The sequence below is a fragment of the Salvelinus sp. IW2-2015 genome, unplaced genomic scaffold (assembly GCF_002910315.2).
Source record: "Salvelinus sp. IW2-2015 unplaced genomic scaffold, ASM291031v2 Un_scaffold16389, whole genome shotgun sequence".
Taxonomy (NCBI): Eukaryota; Metazoa; Chordata; class Actinopteri; order Salmoniformes; family Salmonidae; genus Salvelinus; species Salvelinus sp. IW2-2015.
This window is the reverse complement of record NW_019957563.1, coordinates 5,751-12,929: the sequence shown is the minus strand read 5'-3', so window position 1 is coordinate 12,929 and position 7,179 is coordinate 5,751. Positions and strand designations below refer to the sequence as shown.

The following is a 7,179-nucleotide window of genomic DNA, read 5'->3' as shown; positions in this document are numbered from 1 at the left end:
TCGGCCTATAGTGCGTCTCAGCCGGCCAGAGTCTGCCGTCTGCCCACGCGGTGCCTGAACTACCCATCTGCCCAGCGGCGCCTGAACTGCCCGTCTGCCCAACGCCGTCTGAACTGTCCGTCTGCCCAACGCCGTCTGAGCTGGCCGTCTGCCAAGCGCATCGGAGCCATCCGTCTCCCCAGCGCCATTGAGCCATCCGTCTCCCCAGCGCCATCTGAGCCATCCGTCTCCCAGCGCCATCTGAGCCATCCGTCTCCCCAGCGCCGTCTGAGCCATCCGTCTGTCCCGAGCCGTTAGAGCCGCCCGTCTGTCCCGAGCCGTCAGAGCCGTTCGTCAGTCAGGAGCCCGCTAGAGCCATTCGTTCAATCAGGATCTGCCAAGGGCCGCCAACAGACAGGATCTGCCAGAGCCGCCAACAGACAGGATCTGCCACGACAGCGGCAACAGACAGATCTGCGGAGCCGCCAACCAGACAGATCTGCCAGAGCCGCCAACCAGACAGGATCTGCCGGAGCCGTCAGCCAGCAATGAGCGCTCCAGAGCCGCCAGCCAGTCATAGCTGCTACAGTCATGAGCTGCCCCTACAGTCATGAGCTGCCCACAGTCATGAGCTTGCCCTACAGTCATGAGCTGCCCTACATCATAGCTGCCTCAGTCATGAGCTTACCCCTCTGTCCTGAGCTACCCCTCTGTCCTGAGCTACCCCTCTGTCCTGAGCTACCTCTCTGTCCTGAGCTACCTCTCTGTCCTGAGCTACCTCTCTGTCCTGAGCTACCTCTCTGTCTGAGCTACCTCCAAATCATATGTGGGGGCCTTGGGGAGGATTCTTAGGCTAAGGTCGTGGGCGAGGGTCGCCACTCAAAGACGCTAAGGAGGGGGACAAAGACAGTGGTGGAGTGGTGTCCTCGTCCACCGCCGGAGCCGCCACCGCGGACAGATGCCCACCAGACCCTCCCCTTGAGTTTTAGGGTGCGCCGGGGTTCGCACCTTGAGGGGGGGGTTCTGTCACGTTCCTGACCTGTTTTCGTTGTTTTGTATGTGTTTAGTTGGTCAGGACGTGAGCTGGGTGGGAATTCTATGTTGTGTGTCTAGTTTGTCTGTTTCTATGTCCAGCCTAATATGGTTCTCAATCAGAGGCAGATGGGAATCGTTGTCCTGATTGAGAATCATATATAGGAGGTTGTTTTGTGTTGGGATTTTGTGGGGTGTTGTTTCCTGTCTCTGTGTTGTGTCTGCACCAGATAGGTCTGTATCGGTTTCACGTTTGTATTTTGTTTGTTGTTTGTAGTGTTCACTTGTTCGTTATTAAACATGTTGAACACTAGCCGCGCTGCATTTGGTCCTCTCATTCACCTTGGGAAGAAAGCCGTACAGTGTGTGTGTGTCTGTGTCTGGTAATGAACACTATCTTATAATCCATTATGAAGTGGCCTGGGATGTTAATCATGTCTCCAGAGGGTTCAGTAAGCAAACCACTGCTGCATTTAAAACACCTCAGGAGAGTTGAGCCTTTGGCTCACTGCTATGTGTCTCATGGCTACCTTGATTACAGTACTCTGAGAGTGGCATGACCCTCATATACCTGAAACTTTTATATTTCCCTGGAGAGACGTGTGGATTATCAGTCTAAAACCACAGATAAAGTAACAACCATAGTGCACAGCAGATTGAGTCACTGGATTACAAACAGGTAAATAAATAGTAAAGAAAAGTTAAAATCCTTGCGACTCTCTTATGATTCTCATTTATGTTATTATGCTGATTAGTTGTATTGGATTGCAAATGTTTTTTTTGTAATTTACCACCCGTTCAGGTTGAATCCTGTCAGGCTGACCTGAAGGAGGTAGTTGTGATTGACAGCCCTCCTGCCTCCCCGCCTCCAAATTCCTGCTCTCCAGAGAATGGACAATGCCCAAACATCTGGAACTGGTTACTAATGGGCCATCCGCAGAGGGCCAAACTCTCAGAAAATCACTTTTGCGCTTCTCTCTTTATCACTCTCTCGCACACACAACCCTTTTGCTCCTATGTTGGCTAAAATATATCTAAAAGAGTATAAACTGAAGCAAAATCACTAAGGAAATAAACTGTCTAGTTGATCCTAGCAAGCCATACTTTTCCTGAGCAGGATGTGTAATAAGATGTATCTGGAGGAAACCTTTTGTGGCGTCAGAATTTTTTGGGTACACGGGTCTCTTAGAATTTCAAAGAACTGTGCTTTGCAACCACTGCAAGGGGCTGAGTGACACCTGGATGCTATCTGTTGTCTCTGAGGAGGAGCACACAATGGAACACTCTCAGAGCAGAGATCGTGGAGTTACAGCCAGCCGCCATTACACAAAGTCAGGCGTTCTCTCCTTCCCTCCTTCTCTTTCCCTCTCATCAGCTTCAGATATCAAGTCGACAGTTGCATGGCTCCCTGCCTGGAACTAGTGTATCTGACCGCTTGTTGTTAGAGGACCTCTCGAGAGCCACTAGTGTGTGTTTGTGTGCGTTTACAGGCAGAGTTCAAAGTAAATAAGGAAAGAATTAGGCAGCATGTGAAAGTAAATATAAAGTGATACACTAGGCACTGAGGAAGACATTAAGTGCTATTGTTACAGGACACATTCCTATGAGTCAGTACAGCAAACAAAATGAAACACATGAATCCAGCTCTATGAAATACAGGGAATTCTGTGAGAATTGTGAAATCCTGTTGGAGTGACGACAGTGGGCTTTTAGTGTGGTGTGTGTTGAAACCCAGACAATGTCACATACCGCTTCTAAGGTTTGGGGTCGCTAAGCAATTCCTTGTTTTTGAAAGAAAAGCAACTTTTTTGTATATAAAATAACATGAAATTGATGCAGAAATACAGTGTAGACATTGTTAATGTTGTAAATGCTATTGTAGCTGGAATGGCTGATTTTAATGGAATATCTACATAGGTGTACAGCGGCCCATTATCAGCAACTGTCACTCCAGCAAAACAGTCATGTTGTGTTAGCTAGTCCCAAGTTTATTATTTAAAAGGCTAATTGCTCATTAGAAAACCTTTTTGCAATTAGTTAGCACAGCTGAAAATTGTTGTTCTGATTAATGAAGCAATAAAACCTGGCCCTTCTTAGACTAGCTTGGTATCTGGAGCCATCAGCATTTGTGGGTTCGATTACAGGCTCAAAATGGCCAAAAACAAGAACTTTCTTCTGAAACCGTCAGTCTATTCTTGTTCTGGAACAAATGCAGGGCTATTCCATGCGAGAAATTGCCAAGAAACTGAAGATCTCTCGTGACAACGCTGTGTACTACTGCTTTCACAGAACAGCGCAAACTGGCTCTAACCAGAATAGAAAGAGTGGGAGCCCCGGTGCACAACTGAGCAAGAGGACAAGTACATTAGAGTGTCTAGTTTGAGAAACAGATGCCTCACAAGTCATCAACTGGCAGCTCATCAAATAGTACCTGCAAACACACCAGTCTCAACGTCAACAATGAAGAGGCGACTCCGGGATGCGCCTTCTAGGCAGAGTTCCTCTGTTCAGTGTCTCTGTTCTTTGCCCCCATCTTAATCTTATTTTTTATTGGTCAGTCTGAGATACGGCTTTTTTCTTGCAACTCTGCCTAGAAGGCCAGCATCCCGGAGTCGCCTCTCACTGTTGACGTTGAGACTGGTGTTTGCGGGTACTAACTCACGGCTTCATTGCACAGACATTACAAACATTTGGACAGCTGTCAGTGCAGAATATACTCCATTTATTTTACATTTATAAAGAAGTTATAAACTGAGTGTACAAAACATTAAGAACAGCTGCTTCCACGACAGACTGACCAGGTGAATCCAGGTGAAAGCTATGATCCCTTATTGATGTCACTTGTTAAACTACTTTCAATCAGTGTAGATGAAGGGAGGACACAGGTTGAAAGAAGGATTTTTAAGCCTTGAGACATGAATTGTGTACATGTGCCATTTAGAGGTGAATGGGCAAGACAAAACATTTAAGTGCCGTAGACGTGTTTGGGATACGTGCCAGGGGCACCCGCTTGTGTCAAGAACTTGCAACGCTGCTGAGTTTTTTCACCCTCAACAGTTTCCTGTGTGTATCAAGAAGGTTCAACCACCCAAAGGACATCCAGCCAACTTTATACAACTGTAGGAAGCACTGGAGTCATCATGGGCCAGAATCCCTGTAGAACGTTTGACACCTTGTAATCATGCCCGACAAACTGAGGCTGTTCTGAGGGCAAAGAAGGGGGGGGGGGGTCAGGGGTCAAACTCAATATTAGGAAGATTCTTAATGTTTTGTACACTAAATAAGAATATACAATCTTTACGCAGAGTTTAACATCCAAACCAGCTCATGTGCAGTTAATGAGGCTGATTGTCTCTTTCGGTCCATATTATACCACAGAGATAAGCAACCAAAGGCAGGGTTTCAAACATGCAGATTGTTGTTGCACAGAATATCGAAGGATTTTGGCCAATGTAGATCCAAAGTCGATGCTGTAGAAATAGCTGCGACATTTTACATATTTCAAAGTAGGGTGAATAATACAATGTATCAAATGACATGTGGTATAGTGTTTCAGTTAAAACACACTTCTCTGTCAGAAGAGATATGAAAATACTGGTTAAATCTGCGCTGATGTAAAAAGGGCTTTAAAAATACATTTGATTGAAAAATTAAATTGATTGATACCGTTTCATTTATCCATTCCAGCCCTTACAATGAGCCCGTCCTTCCATAGCTCCTCCCACAACTTCCTATGATAGACAACTTAACTATATACTTCTACATAACCTTTCTTCTGAAATAAGAGTGGTCCTTGCATAGTAATGTGTATACTTCAATGATCTGTGATTGTTATGGAAATAAACAGTATTTTTCCAAGTGGCTGAGGTCTGTTTCTATTCCAGATCCTAAAAAAACAAAATGGTTAATATAATATCATCAATGCTATTGCTAGCTTGTTACTGTATTGAAAGACATGCGCTTATGCAGATGTTTTAACATCCAAACCAGCTCATGTGCAGTTTATGAGGCTGATTGTCTCTTTCGGTCCATATTAACCACAGGGATAGCAACCAAGGCAGTGTTCAAACATGCAGTTGTTGTTGCACAGAATATCTGAAGGATTTTGGCCAATTGTAGATCCAAAGTCGATGCTGTAGAAATAAGCTGCCGACATTACAATATTTCAAAGTAGGGTGAATAATACAATGTATCAAATACATGTGGTATAGTGTTTCAGTTAAAACACCTTCTCTGTCAGAAGAGATATGAAAATACTTTGTGACATCTGCTGATGTAAAAAGGGCTTTAAAAATAAATTTGATTGAAAAATTAAATTGATTGATACCGTTTCATTTATTCCATTCCAGCCATTACAATGAGCCCGTCCTCCTATAGCTCCTCCCACCAACTTCCATGATAGACATACTTAACTAATACTCTACATAAGACCCTTTCCGTCTGAATAGAGTGTCCTTGCATAGATAATGTGTATACTTCAATGATCTGATGTTGTTATGGAATATAACAGTATTTTTCCAAGTGGCTGAGAGTCTGTTTCTATTTCCAGATCCTAAAAAACAAAATGGTTTTAATATAATATCCTCAATGCTATTGCTAGCTTGTTACTGTAGTTGAAAGACGATGCTTTATGCATAGCAAGCATGACGTGATAGTACAGTGGATTAATATAAATACCTCAGGCCTTTGGAAATAAAAGACAAAATTACACATTTTTGAATTTAAACAAATAGTAATTATCCTGATTGGCGGTAATAACAAAAAGTGTTCTTGCATATAGTGATATAAGCACAGTTTGAGCACTAAGTGTTAGCTAGATGTCCATACTGAAGGAACGAATCCGAACACAATCACCGAATAAACCCCTTCAATGTCACAGGTTAGCACCTTCATGTTTCTGTTCCTGTCCGAGCTGCCTGTGAAACTGGCCCTGCTTTTGAGCCTCCAACAATGGATATTCTGGCCCAGGGTAATAACTCTTGATGATTGGCAAGGGACTTAGCATGTTATTTGGCAATGACGTTACTCCAGAGTTGGACAGATTGAGCTCCTGTAGAGACACAAGCCACTGAACACAGCTGGGCTCAGTGGTTTTTAGCTTGGCATTGTTGGACAGGTCCAAAGAGCTGAAGTGGTCTGTAGGCCTCTGAAACAGTTGGGCTGGATGTTAAAGAGGCTCCAGGAAGCCCACTGAGGACAGGTAAACAAGGTCCTTGAGGTCCTCAAAAGCACCCTCCTCAATGCGGAGATACTGTTCCCACCAGGCTAGAGTCCTTCAGCAGGATGCCTTTTAGCTTGGGCACGTCCCTCAGCTGTTGGCTGCTAGAGTCAGCTCTGGAACATGTAGTAAGGGCTCCTAGAAGAACTCCAGGAGACCACTGTCAAGCGGTTGTGGGACAGATCCACGCTGGATGGCTCTCCGTGATCTTTAGTGAGAACATGTCCAGATCAAACTCCGGGAATGGTGTGGCTGAGGTCCACCTCGGCCAGGGGAGGCCAGAGAAGCAGCCCTCGTCCAGGCCCCTCCCAACGAGGTGTGGCTGAGGTCCAGAGACTCCAGGTAGCGCAGCCTGGACAAGGCCCTGGGACTGACCATGGAGATAAGGTTGTTGCTGAAGGTCAGGCTTGACCAAGGTGGTTATAGCCAGGCGCCAGAGAGCATGTTGTCGGTCAGCAGGGACATGGAGTTGGAGGACAGGTCCAGGTGGGCCGGTCAGGGGGATGGAGATGGGGTTGGTGCTAGGGCCCACTCCCCTGCAGGCCACCCTGGTCAGGCTGAAAGCTGTCGAACAGGCCGAAGCTCTCCACCTCACAGTGGCAACCCGGGTGGCAGTTCTTCACGGCTCCAGCCTGGCCATGGACAGCCAGGAGCATCCACAGACTAACACACAGGAGAGAACGCCATCATGCGTCTGAGGGGACACAAAAACAAACAAAGATGTTACTTTTAGTGTATCTGAATACATTTGACGTATTGTGGACACCTCTTCAAATTAGTAGATTTGGCTAATTTCTGCTAACCGTTGCTGACAGGTGTATAAATCGAGCACACAACCATGCGTCTCCATAGACAAACATTGCAGGTCTAGAAATGCCTTACTGAACGAGCTCGTGACTTTACAACGTGACACCTCATAGGATGCCACCCTTCCAGCAAGTCTGTTTGTC

The 7,179-nt window shown here is 45.7% G+C and overlaps 1 pseudogene; it reads right to left on the bottom strand.

The window, feature by feature from the left end:
• Positions 1-5,820: 5,820 nt before the first annotated feature.
• Positions 5,821-6,892, bottom strand: LOC139027443 (tsukushi-like; annotated as a pseudogene).
• Positions 6,893-7,179: the final 287 nt, after the last annotated feature.